General features: G+C 35.2%; 1 pseudogene; it reads left to right on the top strand.

Moving 5' to 3' along the window:
• Positions 1-431: 431 nt before the first annotated feature.
• Positions 432-24,404, top strand: LOC149160600 (deoxyuridine 5'-triphosphate nucleotidohydrolase-like; annotated as a pseudogene).
• The last annotated feature ends 258 nt before the right edge of the window (positions 24,405-24,662 follow it).

Here is a 24,662-nt window from a genome sequence, read left to right as displayed (position 1 = left end):
TTGTCATACCATGGATTGGTTTTGCTATTTCTTTTATTATTTGAAACTTCAATTGAGAACTTGTTAATAGAATATGAGAGGGTTGTAGTAAAATTATGATAGAGGTCTTCTATGTTGTCTATACTAGATAAAGGAAGCAAATTAGTTTTTAATTCATTTAGAAAGAGATCATTTTTATTTCTACATATGTTACAGAATTTAATCGTCCACCTTATCGATGAATAAACTTGAAATCACTTCATTCTCATCAGGGGAACTTCGCTCACTAAAAGAGAGCACCATTAAAGAAAGCCGCTGCAAAAGAAGAGAAGTTGTGAAGTTGGAAGAGAGATAATTACAATGTGGAGTATAGAAGCATAACTTTGATCGCTTTCATCGCCTCGCTCTTTCGAGCTCTCTCTTTTCTTTGACAGGAGCCTGTTCATGGTAAAATGGCAGACTTCGAACACAAGTCAGAAGATTCGAACAAGAATTTTAAAAAGGGAATTAAGCGCAACTGGTCCAATCTGATGTAGTCATAAAATATAGGTGTATACAAGTATTGTAGATTTTATGTCATAGCATTTTAATGCTCGGAATTCTATATTTGATATCAAATATAGAACTTTGCCACCGATAGCGTCGGTTGCCGGAACAAATTACTTCAAAAACCATTAAAAAAACCCTATCCCATACCCTGCAGTCGCTCCAAACTCGAACCTCAGAACGACAAAACCATCATTCCTCCTTTTTTAAGTCTCATTGTCTTTCATATTTCTTACGTCAACAAATTTTAAAGCAAAGCAATAATAAATAAATAATAATTATATTAATAACTTTATAATATTTTATCCCTTCGTTTTTACCAAATTTAATATTTAAAATTCCTTTCCCATTTTAAAACATTTAATTAAATTCCTTTCCCATTTTAAAACATTTAATCATTAATTAGAAGAAACTTAGATTTTCTTCTATTTCTTTTCCATCAATTATATTTATTTGTTTTTAATAAATCTTCAATTTTATTTAGTGTTATCAATATTTCTTTACATATTCATTTTTTATTTAACATGATTCAATATTCTTACGTAACATATGATGATATGATGGTGAATGAGACATCCACCCAAAACATGAATGATATTAATCAAAATACACAATTTTATCCACGGGAAAAAAATCAGATTGACAACAATCTTAACACAATCTAATGTTCAATAACTATATATCTATTCAATAATTTTTGCTTAAATAAATGAATAACTCGATTCAATGTCATTACACGCTAAAATATAGAATTCCGAACATTAAAATGCTATGACATAAAATCTACAATACTTGTATACACCTATATTTTATGACTACATCGGATCGAACCAGTTGCGCTTAATTCCCTTTTTAAAATTCTTGTTCGAATCTTCTGACTTGTGTTCGAAGTCTGCCATTTTACCATGAACAGGCTCCTGTCAAAGAAAAGAGAGAGCTCGAAAGAGCGAGGCGATGAAAGCGATCAAAGTTATGCTTCTATACTCCACATTGTAATTATCTCTCTTCCAACTTCACAACTTCTCTTCTTTTGCAGCGGCTTTCTTTAATGGTGCTCTCTATTAGCAAAACTATCCACTCTCTTGCGTATGGCGCGGGTCATCTCTCTTATTGTGAGACTGGTTAGTGGCTTACCGGCTAGCGACGACCTTATGCCTTATGTTTATCACTATCATTTTTTAAGTGAAGCCGGTACGGGTCGATTCCCGGAATCGACCCGCCGCCGGTCGGGCGGGGCGGGGCGGCCCGGGGGTGGCGCTGCGCTGCAGCGCCACCCCCGGGCAGCCCCACCCCGCCCGACCGGCGGCGGGTCGATTCCAGGAATCGACCCGTACCGGCTTCGGAGCTTGTCTTGGATGAATGTGCAGCTATATCAAATATAGAATTCCGAACATCCCGTTGGCCACTTTCGCTTCCAGTCCGGGCATTCCCCAGGAAGTGCTGGCCAAGTCATTCGCCATCAGTTCGCAGGAGGTGAAGCAGATCAGAAAGCTCCTCGGAGGTAACTGAAGCAGTGATATATAATGATAAGAATAATAATCGCACTGTACCCTGTAGGTTGGTGTGTAATCATAAAATGTATGTACTTTCCTTGGGATAGGATGTTTGAATTATGCAATATGAAATTTATAATGTTTATGGGCATACAGAAATATGCGAACACAGTTGGTTCAGATATCAAGACAATCCACACGTATTATTTCATCTTGTCGTCGTTATTGTGAATTTTTTTAATATCATTTTTAACGGTTTAAATAACACAAATTTAGATTTTACTTTCAATTTTTCCAAAATTTCAAGCATCATAAAATTTAAGAATTTGAACTAAATCAACTCCAATAAATTGAAAAATTTAGATTTTATTTTCAATTTTTGGAAAAATTCAAGTACCATAAAATTTAAAAAATTGCACTTAAACAACTCCAATAAATTCAAAAATTTGAAAACAGTTCTATAGTCTCACTTGAGTAATGAATTGTTTGGTTGCGAAATTCCACGATACATCTCGATCGACAATAAAACGCACTCAAACTAAATAGAATTGCCAAAGGTGTTTTGATGGGTGGGCGGGGTGGGGCCGGTGGCGGGGGAGGGGTGGGCGGGCTGGGCGGGGGGGCCGGGGAGGGGGCGGTGGCAAGGGATGGGTGGGCGAGGTGGGCAGGCAGGGGGCGGTGGCGGTGGGCGGGGAGGGGGCGGTGGCGGTGGAGGGGTGGGCGGGGTGGCGGTGGCGGTGGAGGGGGGGCGGGGAGGGTGTGGGCGGGGTGGCCGGGGGGCAGTGGTGGTGGCGGTGGTGGGGGATGGGTGGGCGGGGAGGGGGCGGTGGCGGTGGAGGGGTGGACGGGGGCGGTGGCGGTGGCGGTGGAGGGGTGGGCGGGGGCGGTGGAGAGCACAACTGTGATTTTCGCATTGATTTTTAAGTTAATTATTATTTTTTGAAAAAAAAGTTGTTATTATTATTTTTTTGACATGAAATTCATAAAAAAAACTATTATTTGACCATTTTTAGTTAATATTTTTGTATAAAAATTGTGATTTTGACATGTTAATTCTAGCAAAAAATTATCAAAACGTTTATTTTTTTTGTTATATTTATGTTAAAAATGGCTATTTTTATGTCCATTGTTAAAAAATGTTGTTTTTTAGAAACAATTATTTCATGTGGATTGAAAAATTAATTAAGGATGTATAAATATGTAGATTATCTAAAATTCAAACTATCGACTTTCTAATTTAAAAACGCAAAACAATAAAAACCCCACTAAAAAAAAAAAAAATTAAGATAGAGAACAAGAAAATATGAATAAAATGACCACTTCAAAAACTATCAAATTTAGAAAATAATTTTTTACATTTCACACACTAGAAAATTTAAAGTCAAAAAATAGGTCTTTTAAAAAAAGGGTGTGATGCAGAATACTCACTTTTTAAAATCAGGATGAAAATCACTACCATTCACTACCATTCTAAAACTTAATGCACATGAAAAAAATTAAAGTTCCAAAAACCATGTTCTAAAAAAAACATGTGTATTCTGCATCACCACTTTTGAAAATCGGGTCATTTTTTTGCCACCTCTACAAAACGGGTAACAGTATCAGTTCCCGTTTCAAAGTTTACATTGTTACTTCTTTTGAAGTGACTCTTCAATACATTTGTGTTCTTCAACTTCAATTTTGAGACCTTGAACTTGTTCTTCAAGAGTGTTGGAATGGATCTTCTCAGCCTTGAGCTCTTTTATAAGCTTGATTGCCTACTTAGAAAATTCTTCTATGGTCAACCCTTTTTCTTCAATGTTTGATACCTTTTATTCATTGTCATTGGCCATAAACAATACTCTCTCATTGGCTTCTTCTTCACTGTCACTGTCTTCATCGGATGATGAGCTATCTTCTTTAGAGAGAAAGTTCCTTTTGAATCCTTTCTTCTTGCCTTGCTTGTTGAATTTCTTAAAGCCTTTCTTTCCTTTTGAGTTTCCATCACTTATGTTTGGACATTTTGTTGCGAAATGCCCAACCTCACCACAATTGAAACATATGAGTGAAGTTTACCATTGAATTTTCCCTTACCAATTTTTAGTTTTCTCGTAAAGTAATCATATTCTCCATCTAAAAAACCTTCTTCATCATCTTCCTTTTCTTCACACTTGTAGGTGTAGGTGTAGGTCTTTGCCATTGAAGGTTATTTGTCCTTATTGGTTTTCTTAGATGCAGCGAATGCAGTTTCTAGATGCGAAGTACCCTCTTCTTCATCAAGTCTCATTTCATATGCTATGAGAACTCCATGTAATTCCTCTTTGCTGAGTTTGTCCAAATTTTCACTGTATTCTAAGACCGATACCTTTGGGTTGAATCTTCCTGGTAATGTTCTAAGAATCTTTCGTATAATAGTCTTCTCATCAAAAGGCTCTCCCAATCCTTCTAGAGTGTTGGTTATTTCATTAGCGTGTTGGAAGTATGCAGCAATTTTGTCATCTTCTTTCATTCCGAGTTGCTCAAATTTTGCTCTGTAGATTTGAAGCTTTTCTTCTTCGACATTTGAGTCACCTGTATATATATTCTCAATCTTGTCCCATACATTTTTGGTGGTTTTACAACCCAACACCTTATGATAAGCAAATTCAATAAGTCCATTGATAATAATATTCTTTTCTTTTGCATCCTTTACCAAATTCTTCTTACCTTGTTCATCCGCGGTTGGTGTAAATCCATTTTGAACAGTGTCCCATACTTCGTAACCTTGCACCAAGAGATAGACCTCCATTCTTCCTTTCGAGAGTGCATAATTATTTTCATTGAATAGAGGTACACCATTCTTGGTATCCTCCATGATCTCCTTCCAATTGTTAAACTGCTATTGAATGAACCAAGCTCTAACACCAATTGTTGGAAAACACTGAGAGGCAGGGTGAATCAGTATTCCTTAAAAGTTAGCACTTTTAAATCTTTTCAGAGCATTAGTTAATATTCAATTACCATGAATGTTTATGTAGTAACGACAGTGAATAAAAGAACACATGAGGCACAAAAATTTTAGTTGGAAAACCCCCTCCGGGTCAAAAACCACTGAACGCTTTTCTAATAATTCTTTAATCTTCAACTTGAATTGAAAATAAAGCTCCAAATTCCTAGAATCTAGAAAAGCATTCTTCTCCATCTCCCACTAGATGGACACTCCAATGCCCAAGATTCTTTAGTAGTCAACTGAACAGATGCCCCAACACCCAATGAGATACAACTCACCCTAGCACCACCCTACCACCCAATAGAATAATAAAATAAGAATGGACTCTCGTACCAGGGAAAATGGTACACTTTACAATGATATAGAATGATGTAGAAGAAGAAGACACACTAGACCATAACCCCAACTATGACACAACCACCTAATGATGGTCCTTCACCTCCCAACACTACATATTCAACGCTTGGTAGATAGATGCTTGTACAACTTTTACAATGATTCTTTTACACTGACTATGTATAGTGATACTTTTACAATGACTGTATGCAGTGCTTCCCACTTGAAGACTTCATATGGTGAACTTCTTGCTACTATTTTGCACCTTGATTGCCTCTCTTGTCATGCTACCCTTTCTCACTCGTCAAAACATTAGATTATGCATTGAGTCTTGTCTTGATGAATATATAATACCTGCAAAAAGTATTCAAGGAAATACCCATGACATGATAATAACAAAACTTACCTCACCCTGCAGAGCATATGTTAGTGCTAAACAAAAGCAACAAATTAGAATACAAAGAACCTAATGAAATTAAGAGATGAACATGCATATATAGGAGATACTTATCTGTAGCTTACCTCAGCTGCATCATTTTGCTACACCTTTCAATTTGCTGCCCTAGAAAGTCTGGTCCTTTGCACCCCTTGACAACACTTGATCTAGTTTTTCTTGCCTTCTAGGAGCACGATATTTAATCTGATGTATCTCTGTGATTTTAGATCCCCAACATGTGAGCTTCGGTCCTTTAGACGCCCTCTGAGTCTTATTTCCAATGCCATACATCTGACCTGATTTTGACTCTTCAAGACAAAGTTATGTCCAATCTCTCACAATGGCCTAATTATGGACTAGTCCAGTAGACCGAACTTGTACGATGTACCACGTGTCACTGTTTCCTCCTTCGGTGCTGAAATTAACACACAGAAAACTATAGTCCGTGCACTATCTGACACTTTTTACAAAATTCAAATCCTCTTCTCTGAGAGAGAGTTATGATGAGTTTTCCAAGGTCACTTCTTTGAGATGAAATTTGGGAGCCTGCAAAAATCCTAACTTTCACAAATCATATCTCTGACAATATAGCAAACCAAGATCTTAAATTCGGTCATGATGTCCATCAGGATTGCGAATCAAATGGGTTTTCATTTCAGAATCTAAGACTTCGCAGAAATGAAGTTATAGCGAAAATGACACGATCACTTCTTTTGGAGGATATATGAGATTTCCTTTTATAGAGTTGACAGGGGCTTCTGTAGAGAATGTTGGAGGGATTTTAGGAGCTTAAAAAATTATTAATTATTTACTATTCAATGACCAAAACCAATTATGAGTGCCATGCCACAACCCCATAGGGTTTTAGCCCACTAACTGGGGTTACTAACTTCAAACATGAATATCTCTCAAACCATGAAGAATTGCTTGGCGTGCCATATATCAACAGAAACATCTTGACGAGTAGAATCTATATAGAAGATCATTTACTCAAAATAGAGTAAGTTGTCAAGTAAAAATTTCCTTGTAATATCAGGGTAGCCCCTGGTGTTTCTTGGGTTGACATTAATGACAACCTCAGATCATCTTTAGATCAACAACTGTTATAAATTGTTATATAGGATGGCAAAGTTGGATGGTCTGTAGGCAATCTGGATGCCATTACAGATATCTAGTTCAATTTTTCTAGTGTCTCTTGCCATCATGTAGCTAATAGGATCCATTTCAAGTGAGAATGTCAATACATCACTGCGGCACTGACAAAGACCATTTATTTTAGGTTGTAACATCCCTAAACCTTTTCTATAATTGTGGATCAAGTTATATAGTAGAATAGACTATTTCTTCAAAAGGCTCTGCAGTATCTATTGGATGAAGGGAAAGGTTGTAATAAAATTTGTATTAAAATCTCCTTAAGGTTGTCTCAACATACTGTGTGTGTGTTGTATATACTTAGTTCTAAAACTTTTTTCATATAGCTGCTCACTTGCTTATAGGAAAAACTGAACACGCTATGTAAACTTTAAACCATTTAGATATTCAAGTTCTACTTTTATCCTTCTTGCTTACTCTCAATCCACATCTTTGAAAGTTGTAATTTTTTTTATATAACTACTTGTTTAGAGGCCAAACTCAATGTGTTATATAAAATATTCAAATCTCCATCCTTTATTAGTTTCTCGTCCTTCATGATATATAATACATCACAACATCATATGCACTTCATCATCAACTTCTCCCTGCCTCGAAAGGAAGCATAGAATTTTCTTGATTTATATATTTATATCTCCTTGTTTCCAATGCTAGATGATGCGAGTTCTCCTAGAAAGGAAGCATAGACTTTTCTTGATTTATATCCTTCTATCTTCTTGTTTCCAAAGCTAGGTGATAAGAGTTTAGAATGAATTAACAGATTTTCTATTATTCATGCATGAATATCTTTTCTCTTGAGAATATGTTGTTCTATTTTATCTTTTCTTTAGGTACTATTATTTCGAACCTGAAGAATCTTAAGTTTGTACTATGATGAACCTAGATTTTGTAAAAATTATACTTCCATATTGATGACGACTTTATATGGATGTCATCAACCATTTTATGTTGATTTGATTTCATACTCACTGAGTATGTTTTTTAATTTATGGGTTCTTGGCCTATTAAAGATTGTTTAATCTACTAAGTTTTCATTGTATTTATGAGTGCCTTAGAAGGAACTGATTTATATTTCAATAGCTCATAAATTTGGTCACCTTTGTTCTTTGTGCAGATAGTAAAAATATATGGAGTGTGAAAAATATATTCAGGGCACATTTGTCATCACATTTGTAGAGAAAATTATAACATAGTATCACACTTTTCTTATTAAATCTAAATGATCCTATATGAAACACTTTTCTTATTATATCTAAATTATCCTATATGTATCAATGATAGCTTTCATCACTTCAAGAGTAATAAAAAAAAGTCTATTGAGAAAACAACTCCAACACTGAAAGAGATTTGGTAGCAACTATGGAATTGGTGAACATGTCATGCTCTGTTGTCTTAGCTATTGGGCATAGCTTTCTTGATATTGTATAGAAAACTGTAAATTTTCATTTAGCTTATACTGCATTAACCATGAAATTCTCAACATTGAGGGAATACTTTCCATCACATTTGTAAAGAAAATGACAACAAAGTATCACACTTTTCTTATTAGACTTAAATGTTCCTATATGCAACAACTACCTATCACATTTGCAAAAAATATTAAAATAGAGTATCACACTTTTCTTATCATATTTAAATGCTCCTATATGCAACAACTACCGAGGGATTAGATTTATCATGGAAGATTCTATCAAGAGAGGTTGAGGTTCAATCAATCTGTTCAATTATTATTTATAAGATCTTTTGTTAATAAAAATAGATGTACAAGTCATCTAGGTAATTGTTATTATCTTTGCCGCCATGTTATGGAATATTATTTTAAGGTTTATTGCTTTTAATTTTAAAACAAGACTAAGGGCAACAATATCCATTTATGTAAACATTTTTAAATGTAGAGGCAAAAAATTATGTTTCAAAGGAAATAATTCCAAAATGGGAAAAGTTTAGATTGGATAACATATCACATCTCTCTTCATCTATGCTTTTCTTCCATATGCTACCATCGACATTTCCTTTACAACATGTGATGTAATTGCTAGTTTTATGATTTTATGTTTTTGTCTTTTCAAATACTATTGTCCATGATGTTTGAATGCAACAACATTAAAGCTAACTTTAATTTAAATGTAAAAATTATTTTCATCTAAATAAAATAATGTCAATATTGAAATACCCATTGAAATAGATTATTTTTTCATAAACCCATTCTCATCTCTTTTCAATTTTTTAAATAAACACCATACAAATCTATGAAAAAGTTCATTACTACATAGGCATCATAATTATCAGAGAAAAACGAATTGAATGGATGCAAAAGTTCATTACCACATACAATTAAGGTGATTAAAATGATAGAAGCTATGTTGAGGAAGGAGTTGCTGCAGAGTTATTTTTGTTCTAGTTTTAATCTAATAAATACATTTATAACGGTAGGTGTGGTGTTAGAATCTCTTCCAGTGGCACCACTTTCACAAATGTGAGTCCAAACCTATCGCCCATGTCCACTTTCTCAGCGCTTGTGGCTTCGGGAAGAACACAATCAAATGGATGGGGGAGGGATACCAACATCAGATGGATCATCTCACTGGACAAAGGAATCACCATGCACATTCTCCTACTATAATGAATCTATATTTTGTACAAATCCTACTCCCATATTGAAGACAATTTTATGTGCATATTGTTAACCATTTATGTTTATTTGATTTCATACTCACTATGTATGTTTTTTTCTTTTTGGGTTATTGACCTATTAAAGATTGTTTAATCTACTAAGTTTTCATTGTATTTCTGAGCGTCTTAAAAGGAACTGATTTATAGTAGCTGATACGAAGTTGGTCAGTTTTGTTCTTTGTGCAGATAGTAAAAATATATGGAGCGTGAAAAATATATCGGGCACACACTTTCCGTCATGTTTGTAGAGAAAATTATAACAGAGTACCACGCTTTTATTATCAAATCTAAATTCTCCTATATCAAATACTTTTCTTATCATATATAAATTCTCCTACATGCAACAACGGTGCCTTTCAACACTTCAAGAGCAATAAAAATAAGTCTATTGAGAAAACAACTCTACACAAAGAGAGATTTGGTAGCAACTGTGGAATTTGTGAACATGTCTTGCTCTATGGTGTTGGATATTGGGCATAACTTGCTTGATCTTGTATAGAGTACTATAAATTTTCATTTAGCTAATACTACATTAACGATGAAATTTCCAACATTCAGGGCACACTTGTCATCACATTTTTAAAGAAAATTACCTCAGAGTATCACACTTTTATTATCCGATTTAAATTCTCTTATATGCAACAACACCTACCACATTTGTAGAGAAAATTTCAATAGAGTATCACTCTTTTCTTATCATATTTAAATGCTCCTATATGCAAAAACTACCTAGGGAGTAGATTTATCATGGAAGATTGTGTCAAGAGAGGTAGAGGTCCAATCAATCCATACAATTATTATTTATAGGATATTTTGTTAATAAAAATAGATTTATAGGTCATCTAGGTAATTTTTAATATCTATGCCACCATGTTATGGAATATTATTTTAAGGTTTATTGCTTTTAATTTTAAAACAAGGCAATGGGAAACAAATCTCCATTTATGTAAACATTGTTAAATGTAGAGGCAAAAATTTATGTTGCAAAGGAAACAATTCCAAACTTGGAAAAATTTAGATCGCATAACATATCACATCTCTTTTCATCTATGCTTTTCATCCATATGCTACCATTGATGTTTCGATTGCAACATGCGATGCAATTGCTAGTTTTATTATTTATTTTTTTTGTCTTTTTAGCTAATATTGTCCATGATGTTTGAATGAAACAACATTAAAGCTAGCTTTAATATAAATGAAAAAATTATTTTCCTATAAATAAAATAATGTCAATCTTGAAATACCCATTGAAATAGTTTATTTTTTCATAAACCCATTCTCATCTCTTTTCAAATTTTTAAATAAACACCACAAAAATCTATGAAAAAGTTTGTTACTACATAGGAATCATAATCATCATAGAACAACGAATCAAAAGGATGCAAAAATGCATTACCACACACATTTAAAGTGACCAAAATGGTAGAAGTTTGGTTGACGAAGGAGTTGTTGTAGAGTCAGTTTTGTTCTAATTTTAATCTAATAAATACATTTCTGATGGTAGCCATGGCATTAGAATCTTTTCTAGTGGCACCGCCTTCACTAGTGTGAGTCTAAAACTATTTCCCATTTCCACTTTGTCAGCACTCATTCCTCAGGGAATAACCTAGTAAAATGGATGGAGGAGGGATGCCAACAGTAGATTGATCATCCGACTGGCCAAAGGAAGCCCCGTGCACATTCTCCTTCCTGTATTGAATGGAATTAGCTCGAAGTTTTGTCCCTTGTAATCTACACTACTCGTCTAAAAAGTATCTCTAGCATAAATTTCAAGGGTTCTTTCCAAATTGAAGGGTCCCCTCCAATTGCCCACACATTGACTATCATTTGAGAGTACTCTGGTGTCATGAATCCCACGACCTCACAATGATTATCGACTCTGTGAGGGATGAGGAAAGGACTCGCTGAGTGTAATCAAAGCACTTCTTTCACCATGGCACGAAGATAAGGAAGATCCTCTGCATCACTTTCTTCCACCATTCGGTCATGCCCGATTACCTCCTATAATTCAGCTTGGATGTGTTTCATCTTTTCTGTATTGTAGATGAGTTCTGTAACCACCCATTCTATTGTCATTGAAGTGGTATCACTCTCGACCCCAAATATGTCATGTGAAGAAAAGAGAATGAACATGAAAAAGAGGACCATAAATACATTTTCCATCAAAATTGAATTGAGAAAAGTTGATCAATACAGTGAAAATGATGTTTGCTTGATTGATTATTTGACTTTTCAAATGAAATTGAAGGGTGAGCAATAGGATATGACCCTCTAAGCCTCAAATCCCCAAAAATTTGACACAAATCTTACCAACTAAAATTAAGGTGTTGACAAGATGAAGAATTATTGTCACCCGATTTGCGATTCATCTTCCCAAATGGAACACGGTCTAAATATTTACTCAACTAATGCACATATAAGATAAGTTTCCGACTACAAAACTTGCTCAACATAGGCCTTCTGCAATGCTGCCAAGTTAAATTACAGAATAACGAAGAAACTAAATTCCACCTCTCCCTCCAACTCCAACTTCCCCTTTTTGTTGCGTAGCCTTGACAAAGATAACGAGAGATTTGCAACAACTACCCCATAGACAACGCCTCCAAATGGGGTTTTTGTTGAAGAACTTTAACAACTAGAAGGGATTAATTTCTTGCCTATGAAGCACCTGCAATATGTTCATGGGTTATAATAAATATTAGCAGGTTGAATGGTTGCACAAATTAAGATTTAGTTGACAGTTAAAGAAGTGAGAAGTAATGGTAGACGAACTTTCAATCATCTAACACTGGATCTTATAGTGCAGAAGAGTATAGAGTGGTAGCTCGGGGAGTTCTTCACAGAGGGGATGCCTTACGACATAAATATATAAAATTTAAAATCTATATAAAAAATGAAAATCTATGTTAAATATATTATTAAAATTTTGTATAAAATTTAGAAATATTTAAAAAAAATCCATTTCTATTATATTTTTTTTTATTTTCATTTTGATTTAATTTATAAATATATATATGATAAAGGACAATAATAAATAATAAACCATAAAAAAATAATGACAATTTTGTATGAGAACATTTTGGATTCACAAATGTACTGTATATAGTTAAAAAATAAATATGAGTATATCAAATCCATTTACAAATGTGTAACACTCTTTTATGTTAAACAATAAAATTGACTAATTGTTATTTTAGAAATTTATTATAATAGAGCAAAAAATTAATATTCAAGTTAATATATATACATTTAAGAAAACATCTAACAAAAAAATAATAAATAATAAAAATTTAATTATATAAATAAAAATCAAATCTGATTCAATACTGGTGAATATGGCATTTTTTTAATTAAATTAAAAGAAAAAGACATAAATAACTTTTAAATAAATCTCAATACTTTATTTCTAGCTAATATAAGCAATACTAACAAATTTAAAGAAATTAAATTTGTATCATGAGTTAATAATTGTTGATAATACAGATGTAGTTAACTGTCTAAAACTTCATATCACATATTATTAGCTCTACTAATATACTTCTAATTAAAAATATAAAATTCCATAGTAACTCTACTCTAGGATTGTGTTGTAAATTTAATTTGAAATCCTACGCTATGTTTGTTCCCCATATCTTATATTTTTTTATTAATACAAAATATATGAATTAAATGACGAGATTTCATTGATTTTGAATTTCAAGCAAATATTAGAGCATAGACCTGAATCTCAATAACTCACTCAATTGATATGGCAGGTTATAATAACGAAAATACGCATATAAGAGAGAGATTTAGATTGCTAGATTAGTCAAATTACTTGCAAAGAAGGAAGAAAATTTCCGTAACATGGAGTTTCAATTCAATTATACCCCGACAGGAATTAACATAGACCTATCTTCCTCAACCTTAGAAAACTAATTGAAAGTTTGGTCTCATGATAGTCCAATGGAAATTACAACACAAATTTCATGTTGCTACTGTATAAATGTGAATCAGCTCTGTAAACTATGAGATGAGGCCAGTATATAATATGAAAATTTCAGGCTCATCATGGTTCATGGCTCCTTTTTTACCCTTTTACTTGGGAGGCCTCGTGCAGATGTGGTGGAAATGGACCTTTTATGCATCTTCTGTATATCTTGAGAAAAATACAGAAGGTCGTTGTAAGAAGGTCCATATTTATCCACAACAATTTTTGCAAGCCTGCTCATTTGCTCCGCGAGAAGAATGTTCACTGCATTTTTTACATCCTCTTCATCTGACACAATGGTCTCAACCACACACATTTTGATGGTTATACCCAAGTGTTCTATGAGCCTCGAGTTAAACAGTTGTTCTGTGAACATGGGCCATGTTATCATGGGAACTCTCGTGCATATGCTCTCCAGCATATAGTTCCAACAGTAGTGAGTGAGGAATGCACCGATGGAAGGATGCGAGAGAATAAGTAGGTGAGGAGCCCAAATCCATATATTTAGCTCCACCTACAATATATTCATGGGTTATAACTAGAAATTGCACCACATGTTGCAAAGGAAACATCGTAAGGTGGTAGTATAGGAAAGACTTCCTTGAGTCAAACATGGCTCCTTTTTATTCCATTTGTGTAAGCCTGCTACTGCTCCTCTTCATTCCCTTGCAGCGCTGGAATGCTCATCCTTTTCCATTAATGTTACCAAAAGGTAGTGTTTTATTTAGAGGTAGCATGAGCTAGATAGAAAATACCTTTCCCTTACAAGTTGTTTGAGCTGCCATGTTAACTCCATCCTCTCATTTTGATATTGAAGAAATTGCAATATGGGTTTCTGCTATAAAAGGGTTAGACAAAAGAAATGTGGACCTTTTCCCCACAAGGGAATTCTTGAGTCAAACATGACTCGTTTTTCATCCATTTGTGTAAGCCTACCACTATTCCTCTTCATTCCCTTGCAGCTCTGGAATGTTTGTCCTTTTCCACTCATGTTACCAAAAGGTAGTGTTTTATGAAGAGGTAGCCTAAGGTCAATAGAAGATACCTTTACCTTACAGGTTGTTCGAGCAGTCATGTTAACTCTATCCTCTGATTATGATACTAGAGAAATTGCAATATGAGTTTCTATTATGAAAAGGTTAGACAAAGAAAATGCGACCCTTCCCCCACACGAGAAAAACCTTATGGAGGAATAAAGTTTGCAAAAAAATAATGGATAGGACCGAGAACTGGTGAGACTGAAGCTTGAGCATTCAAATTTGGTGACATATCAGTTTTGAGCCAAAAGGGTGAATTAACAGTTGGAGATAACATGGTTGGTGATCCTAGTTCATGACATAAAGGAAGCAATCTAGTTGAAGTAACTCTCAAGTCTACTAAATCTTGGCAAAGATATTTTCTAGAATAAAGTTTATCATCACAAACCTCATGCATATTTTGAGTGTGAACCTCTTAACAAAGAGAACTAACACTGCATAAGAGCCACTACATTAGATTTATGACATTAGGTTTCCCTCACACCAGTGACTCCTAGGTAAGCAAAACCTCTTATGCATTTGAATCCTCGAAAATCCACTTTAAAGAAGCCAACACACATAAACAATGACCCTAGTGATACCAAGACCTTCCAATGCCATAAGTGGGTATCATATGGAAGAACATAGATGAAGAAAAATGTGATATGTTATGTAATCTAAATGTAAACTAGCTTGACTCAAAGAGAAATATTAATGTTATTGATAACTTTTTATAATTGAGACCTTTGTATTTCCTTTATTAGGTGAAAATTCAAATAAATAACTAAATTTTTTAGATATTTGAATGAATATTAACTATAAAACATTTAAAACATCAATATATAGTTGAGGTGAATTATTATTTGAATACCGTCAACATTTTCATTTTATTATTAATTTTTTTTATAACAAGCATATTTCTTGAAATTATAGATTAAAAATATTTTAATAAACAAATTTCTGAGAATAATTTTATCTATTAATAATCTACTAGAAAGGAATGGCATGTATGATTGTCAAAATAAAGAGAATAACTTTTTTGGTAATAATATACATGAAAGATTTTATATCTTGAAAGTAGCACTATGTGTTTTGCTTCTCAAGAAAATTTCCAAGTAGAATTTCACAAATATTAATTTTCATTATATATTAATTTGATTTTAACTATGTATTAATTTATTCTGCCTATATTTTCAATCACAAATGGCCAAATCTAAGAAGATTTAGAAAAACACATTTTTAAATTATAACATTAAGTATATACATAATAGTTATATTTTGAAAAAAAATCAATTTCGAATATGCTTTTCAAAAGTGGAATAAATAACTAATACTTATGAAATATAGAAGATACTATAAATGAGATGGAACAACATCCATTGAATTCTAAACAATGATGGATGGTTGTTGTTTGAGATGTAATGAAAAACAATAAGATCTTTGGGTAAGGAAATAAAGGTCTAATTCACATTTGTAATTAAATTTTGATTGAATTAAGTTTAGAAAAAAAATCAAATTTTCAACTTCTAATTCACTAATGCTAGTTAGCTTTTTTAGAATAAAATTAGTTTTTGTTCTAGTTGATTTGATTTAATTCTCACAACCAGTAACAAATTCCAATACCATCATCACGAGCAACCAGAAATGGAAATATAACTAACCAGTGGTGTATGAAACTCCTAACCTAAAATATCCCCCACTCTATTGGATGAGTTGCCCCAGTCCCTTCTTCCACACATAGGAAATACAACAATAGCAACATGTCTGTGTCACATTGTTCATGACCTCACATTAAATGTAACAATAAATATAGAGTGGTGGCTTTGGATCTCTCAAGAAAAAACCTCACAGGTAAAATATCACAAGCGGTGGAGCTGCTTGACCACCTTGTCAACTTAAATGTTAGCCAAAACCACTTTGATGGACCAATCAGCGAAGCCATTTTCAGGCTCCCCAAATTAGAAACCCTGTATATCAACGAGAATTCCTTCAATGGATCATTGCTAGAGATATTTTGGGGTTGCAAAATCTTGTGGAGTTCAATGCTTACAACAACGACTTTACTGGCCCCTTTCCATTGCAGTTTTCTCAGCTCAGTAAGTTGAAGTTTCTGAACCTTGGTGGAAGTTTCTTTAATGGGAGCATTCCCAACTAGTATGGTGACTTCCCTAGCCTAAAATTCCTATATTTGGAGGGCAATGAGATCATTGGTTCAATCCCAACAGAGCTAGGGAAGATGCCAGAGCTCAGGCATATGATGATCGAGTACAATTCTTACACAGGTGGGATTTCGTGGCAGCTCAGTAACTTGTCAAAGCTAGAGCCTTTACATATTCCATTTGCTAACTTATTTGGGTCCTTGCCTGTAGAATTAGGTGAGTTCCAGAATCTAAGTAGGTTGGTGTTGAACAACAATAGACTTACTAGATCAATACCATGGCAGTTAAGCAACATCACGAGCTTGAAGTCATTATATTTGTCAAATAACATGCTCACTTGACCAATTCCTGAAGGGTTTTCAAGGCTCAAAAATATGGTATCCCTAAACCTTTGTTAATAACCTTAGAGGAGACATCCCTAAGGGAATTGGTGACCTTCCGAGCTTGATGTATCTCGTCATATGGAAGAATTTCTTCATAGGAAGCCTTCCTCAATAGTTGTGAAGAAAGTATAGCCTAAAATGGTTGGAGGCATGTTTAAATAAATTAACAAGACCAATCCCCTCTCAGCTATCTATAGGAAACCAGTTGGGTGGGCTTATCCTCTTCAGAAATCCCTTATAGTCTTACAAATTGGCCCACTTTTCACAGAGTCATAATTCAGCAAAACAAGTTTAGCGACCACATTCCTTTGGGATTTGGAAATCTTAAAAAATTGTCCTATGTAGACATGTCATGGAACAAATGAATACCAAGCAAAAAAAAAACTTCAACTCAAGTGTAAAAAACCATGCGCACAAGAAACAACAATGTTGTATGAAACTTGAAAGAAGACCACAAAAAGGACCCAGAAAAAACCCTAGTAGAGCATGGTTTCATTTGTATGTCTGTGGAAGGTTCATGAAAGAGGGAAATAATTTGAAGGCCTGCCTGTGGATAGTGCCAAATTTCTCCCTTTTCAACAATAGATATCAATCCTTCCCTTCATGAATGTTTTTTTTGGTACAAAAAAATCATGATTTTGTATTAATATATAATGATTTACATAAATAACATATTTTTTTGGCAAATACCATAGCAGATAATCAAAACATAGACATATCAAGTCTATGAAAAAGTCACCATATAAACAAAACCTCCTATGGACTGTGAGGAGGAGAAAAGAAATGTGTGACCATACATAGGAAAAAGTATGAGATCTATATACAATCCAAAAGGTTAGGCAGGAGAGGCAGATAAAACCCTACTGATATAGAAACACCTTCTATAAGGAGAAGGAAAGCTCTCCTCGCAGAAAGACTGTGAGAAACCAAGTGGCCCAAAAAAAAAGCAAGACGAGAAAGCAAAAATAGTAAGATAAAAGAAAAAGAAATACAGATTATGTTCCAGGAAGGGAGAAATCCTCTATATGATAAGTAATGTTACCCAGAAGAATGTCCATCTTCCAATTACCCGGCTGAAGTAGTAGCCCTTTCTTTGACAAACTGTCTGCTTGAACATTTTGCGATTTGTCCACATGTTGAATAGAATAATCATTTTTTCCTTTCCAATAAAAATCAATTCTGTTCATCCATCCTGTTAGTAATTGATTTTTTATAGAAATTTTCCCTATGACATGATCAATTATGATTTTAGAATCTCTATAGATGTGAAGATCCAGAATGTCAAGGAAAGTATTGAGATATAGGAGACCTGAAAGTGCCATTGCTTCAACCTTGTTGTTTGTACCTTCTCCTCCATTCCAGTGAATGTAGAAATTTTGATGTTCATTCATGGAGATGAAAATACCGCAGGCACATATTCCATTTTGCGCTGCCCCATCAAAAAAAGCCCTGGGGAACTCCAACAGGGAAAAATTTTGTTTACTAATTTTGTTTTTACATTGTTTGATCTGAGGAAAATAAAAGTTACAGGGGGATATGATCTTGTAGCAAATTTGTTGAAAATCTTCATGTTTTTTTGGAAACAGAACCTTGTTCCTTCACTTCCAAATTGTCCAAAAAACAATTTGTGGGATGGATCTCCATGAGGATTTCTGTACACTCCACCATTCAAGTGAGTCTTTAAGAGAAGAGTGTTTTATAAGACTGAAACCTAAATAAGAAGATAGTTTCCTCCATACCTGAGAGGTGATGTTGCAATTAAGGAACATATGATAGTTATTTTCCCCATCAGCTTTATAGATTAAGCAAAAACCCGATCCTCTCCATTGTCTCTTTTGCAGATTTTTCCATGTGAGGCTTTTATTATGGACACAAGCCAAAAGAAAATAATTATTTTGTAAGGGACACCCGTTTTCCATAATGAATAAGGGAAGAGACGATCTGAGAGAGAAAGTTGACTCCTAGTTAAGATTAAATAGGTTTCATCAACCCTTATGTTTTCCTTTCCCCTTTTTCCCCTCCAGGTGAGGAAGTCCTGTGATTCGGTTCAGTAGAAACCGATATTTCTTATGATCATCAGAGTCTTATTCCATTGAAGGGAAAAATTTCCTTGTAGACCCAACTCCTTGGCTTCTTTCCATATGGGTGAAGGTACCTGCCAGCCTGCGATGACCTGACTCCAAACAAAAATCCACGAACGATGGAAAGCATTTTTAATTTGTTGCAATATAAAGAGATCTTTCCCTGCACCGGAATTAGGATCAAAATCTATATACACATTGTTTCTATTCTGTATGCTCCAAGTGAGATCTTGAAGGAAAAAAGACTCAATTTTATGGAAACTCAGCCAGATAGCAAAGCCATGTGAGGATCCTATAGTGCCTTTCCTATACCAGAAAAAGAGATCTTTATTTCCCATATACTTTCTACTTATCGATCTACTCCATAAACCATCTCCGTGTATACCCCTCCATAGGGATTTACATAACAGGGCAATCCCAAATTTACAAAGATCCATAATTCCCCATCCTCCTAGGTCCTTTGGGAGAGTAATATTTGAAAGTTTTGTCATATGAAATTTCCTTTTTTCTTTGCATCCACCCCAGATAAAATTTGTTGTCAGTCTATTCAGCATTTTTATAATACTGGCCGGAATGTAGAAAAGGTGGGCCCCAATACACTGTCAGTTGTGCTAACACAGATTGTGCCAGTACTACTTTTCCTGCCAGTGATAAACACTTATTTTCGCAGCCAGATATCATTTTGAAATAACGATTTGTGATCCATTTCCACTCCACTCTGGTATAACAAGTTAGTTTAAGGTGGTATCCGAGGTATTTCATGCCGTCCTTTATAACCCTTGCTTTTATGTTATACAGTTCTACCATGAAATCAATGATTTCCTTATCACATTCCCCATGATAGAAGATGGATTTACTTTCATTTATTTGAGGGCTAGTAGCTTTTCCAAAATTCTTTAGGATATTATAAATACATATCCAGGTCAGTCGACAGAAATATCAATATATCATCCACAAATATACTGTAAGAAATGTAATTTCTTTTACTGGTCATCATAGGACGACAGTGTCCCTCAAAGACGACCTTTTTAATATGTAGACATAGGCAATCCATTGCCAAGATGAAAAGTAGCGGGGAGAGGGAGCATCCCTGTCTCAAACCTCTAGTAGCAGGGAAGAAAAAAGAAGGATATTCGTTGACAAGGATAGAAAAATTAACATTTTCAACACAAGCCATGATCCAATTTGAGAAAATATGATTAAGGCCAATTTTAGAGAGCATACATCTTATAAAACCCCATTCTAGACAGTCATAGGCCTTCTTGAGATCAATTTGTAAAATAGCAGCATCTAGTTTTTTTGTATGTAGAGAGTGCAAACTTTCCTGAGTATTTGCAACAGCATCTTGGATATTTCTATCTTGGAGGAAACCATGTTGTTCCAGTGAAATAAATTTGGATAGGGTACCTCAGATTCTGCTAGCAATAATCTTTGAGATAATCTTATAAATTGCATTGCATAAAGATATGGGTCTGAAATCTGAGAAAGAGCATGCCTTCTTCTTTTTTTGAATGAGGGCAATGTAGGTTGATGATATATATTGGTAGATTTTGACCGACATTCTTGATTCTTCAACCATACTTAGAATTTCCATCTTAACAAGATCAAAAAAGTGGATGAAGAATTCTATAGTCCATCCATCTGGGCCTGGACATTTATCTCTCTTAAAGGATTTCATTACAGATAAAAGTTCTTCCTCTGAGACAGGTTCAAAAATATTATCATTTTTTCCCTCATCAAACATGGTAGGAAAAGGTTCAATACCCCAGAAGATATCTTCAGCCATGCAGTTCTCATTTCTGTTGTAGGACTTTTTGAAATAACTTACAACCACATTACAAATATCTTCTTGAGTGTGTAAGGTATTACCTTCCTCATCCTTTATCTCCCATATAGAATTTATATTTCGTCTCTAATTAGCATATCTATGGAAAAACTTTGTATTTCTGTCACCTTCCTTTAACCATATAGCTCTACTTTTTAATCTCCATGTGGCTTCTTCTATGGCAAGAAGGATGTGCTTTTTTGATTCGAGGTCCTTCAAACGATATCTTAGCTTTAGATGAAGGCAATTATCAGACATTCTAGAGGCAATCCTGTCTAGTTCATTCTGAATATCTTCCAGGGCCTTTCTGTTGGATTTTTGCTTGTTGATTTGCCAGGGTTTGACTATCTTTCTAAGGGAAGCTAAATTGTCAAAGAGATTCTGAGAAGAAGAGGAGCATTGAAGAGGGAAATGATAGATCCATGAATTCTGAATGAGTTCATTAAACTCGAGGTCATCCAACAAGATTCTATTGAAATTGAAATGCAAGCCCTTTCAGATGCCCTGATTTTTCCACTGCAGAATGATTGGCCTGTGATCAAAGATAAAACTATTGACAATATCCAAATGTAGAGAGCCCAGACATTCCAGTAACTTATCATGAAACAAAAAACAATCAAGTCTTTTGGCAAGATAAGAGGGGCTAGATCTGCCATTGTCCCATGTGGGGGCTAATTTAGTCGGACAAACATCAACAAAATTATGATGAAGTAGGGCATCCTGGATAGTCTAGCCAATGGATCTGCTTTCCTATCCTTTCCCCAAACTTCATCACCACTCAGGGTACAATTTAAATCTCCAACTATCATCAATGAGTCCAGCTCCATGATTTCAGATGAAATAAAACGATTCCAGAAAGAGAAACGATCTTTATAAGGAGCATAAACATTTAGAATATGGATGGGGCCGGGTATGTCGTGAAAATTTTCCGAGAGCAAGATACCAGCAAAACATCTGAAAGCTTTTATCGATACCAAGGTTGGATCCCATAAAGCAGCAAGCCCCCCCGATAGGCCATTGGATTCTATGGCTGAAATATGCCAGGTTGGGAACATTTTCCTAAATAAGAAATAGTTTCAGATCGACCATGCATTGTCTCCTGGATAAGAATAATCTTAGAGTGAGATGAGAGGAGCATGTCCATTAGGGCTAGAAATTTAAGGTCCGCCCCAGACCCTTGATATTTATAGACATGATTCAGGTCATGGAGAATGGTCAATAGGCTAACTTTCTCTAAGAGGCCCATGGGAAGATAGATCAGTAATGGGAATATCTATGAGGAAACGATCCATACTTGTATTTAGAAGGCTATTATGCCTTCCACAGAAATGTCTGCTACCCCTATTTTGCTTCCTCCTGACAGTGATATTTCCAGCTGAGGCAAGGCTAATATGAGGGGAAACAAGCAAGGAATGTTTATGAATGGTGAGGGTATGCAGATCAAGAGTATTTTTTTTTTTAGAAGAAAATCCAGGCCACTTCCAACTGAGTTTGTAGGTGAAGAGATGTGGGAGATCATGGGAGTAACAGGGAGACAAGGTTCTTTTCCTTTTGATAGACTAGAGGTACCGATAGGAAGAGGTGAGGGGGAGGGAACGTAAGTGATATGAGATGAAGATGGGACATTGTAGAGAGGATAAGGAGAAGGTAAGGGGGTAGGGACTTCCTGACAAGGAGGGGGTTAAGAAGGGGGAGGGGAGATGGGATGAGCATGGATCCCGAAAGGAGGGGAAACAAATTTGTTGGGAAGAAAGATGTATAGGGAGCTGACGTCGGAGGAGAACCACTTGAATTTTGCATGGGGGAAACATGAGGGCAAGAGCAATTTGAGTTACCTAGACATGTCGACGTCCGGAATGACACCTTCCTTGATTTTTCAGCTTCCCACTATTTCTTCCCAAAAAATAATGAATTTTATTTATCCGTAAGCTTCCTTCCATGTAGATGACCTCCTAGACGAAAGGGGCAATGATCTTTAAGATGACCTGTACTGTGACAGGTCGAACAACAGAAAGGGACCCCCAAAAATCCAACCTCTGCTGCAAATTGATATCACCCCAGTGAAGGTCAATGTGGTCAGGAAAACCACCCCGATATTCCTTTTCTATAAGGATCCAGGCAACTCTTTTGTCCTTTGCCCCTAGGCATTTCGGGTCCACACAGACAAATTTCCCGATGGCATTCCTAATATCAGTCAATGTATCCTTTGTCCATAATTCTATTGAAATGCCTGATAATTTAACCCAGGTGAGTTTATTAGAAGGGGTATTATGCAAAGGGTTATATCCAATGTCCCAGTGGTGGAGAGCCAAGAAGCTCTTACCATGAACCCAAGGTAATGTTTTAATTGTCTCAAGGTCCTCTATACTCAGAAAATGGAAGCTATACCAGTTTTTTATGAGTCTGACAATTGTAGGGATATATCCTAATAAGGATTTCCATTTGGATCCAAGCGAATTCCTCATTTGGGGGTTGTCCATGTCAGGGAAATACCATGAACCCCTTCATGAATTTTATCCCAACCTGAAACTAAAATAGTGTAGTTAAAAGTGTAAAACTAAACAAAAGAAATGGCATGATCAACATAAAAGGTTTGACTAAGGGATTTAAGGGGCTTAGCCTTCATGTTGACACATCTCAGACTCCATATCCATTTTCTATTATGTTCGCTTTCTCTTGAGCCTATCTTTCCTTTCATCATCCTCCCTCTTATCAATAAATCTGGCAAATTTGGAGAGTTTAGAGTAGGCCAAGATCACATTTTTCCTGTGAATTGCTCTCTAGTGGTTTTTTTTTCCACGTGGGAAATGACTGTTACTGCTGGTCAACGGAGCTCAAAACAATCTCAGAGCCATAGGAGAATGTTTCCAAGATGCAGAAGGTTGATACAGGCTACCCAGGTGGCATGGAGCTCATTAGGGACACTACATATTTGAATAAAAATGGCATGAAAGTTTCCTCATAGCCAGTGTTATGTGTAAATAATCTTTCGCCTAATATTATTCTGTCATCTAGAGGTTCTGATTTGGTCGTTGGATATGATCTATCTAGTGCAACTTCTTGTGTGGTGCCCACGTGAGGGAAGGCCATGTGCCCACAGATTTTTCCATTGCCATACCTGAAGGCACATATGCTCGTATAGCTCCTAGGTCTGGGCTTTCTTGGAAGCACTCGATAGACGTTGGTGCCAATGTCATAGATGCAGATTACCATGGTCAAGTGAGTGTTGTTCTCTTCAATCACTTTGATCAAGGTTTTGAGATCAAGGCTGGAGATTGTATTGCCCAGTTGATTATTGAGAAAATTCTCACCCCGCAGGTTCTGGAAGTGGAGGATTTGGATTCCACTTTCAGGGGATTTGGTGGGTTTGGGTCTATAGGGGTTTAAATGTAATTTTTGATGATGCACGTTTAAGGTTCTTAACTATTCGTGCCTGTTTAAAAGGCCATCATCTAAAGGTGAAAATGTATTCCATATTGTCTCATTTTTGTAAAATGGATGGCAATTGGAATACCTGTGAGAAATTATGTGTTCTTTCTTCTTCAATAAATCTGGGAAATGATTTATGCATGAGGAGTTAGTGTTATTGGAAGAGGCATGGGGCATAACACTTCCGAAATTTTTACCTCGTCCTTATTTCATTTC

This window comes from Pinus tabuliformis, chromosome 5_2 (assembly GCF_031772625.1).
Source record: "Pinus tabuliformis cultivar Carrire ecotype Pingquan chromosome 5_2, CPIR1, whole genome shotgun sequence".
NCBI lineage: Eukaryota > Viridiplantae > Streptophyta > Pinopsida > Pinales > Pinaceae > Pinus > Pinus tabuliformis.
The sequence above is the reverse complement of the archived record's forward strand: the minus strand, read 5'-3'. Positions and strand labels throughout refer to the sequence as shown.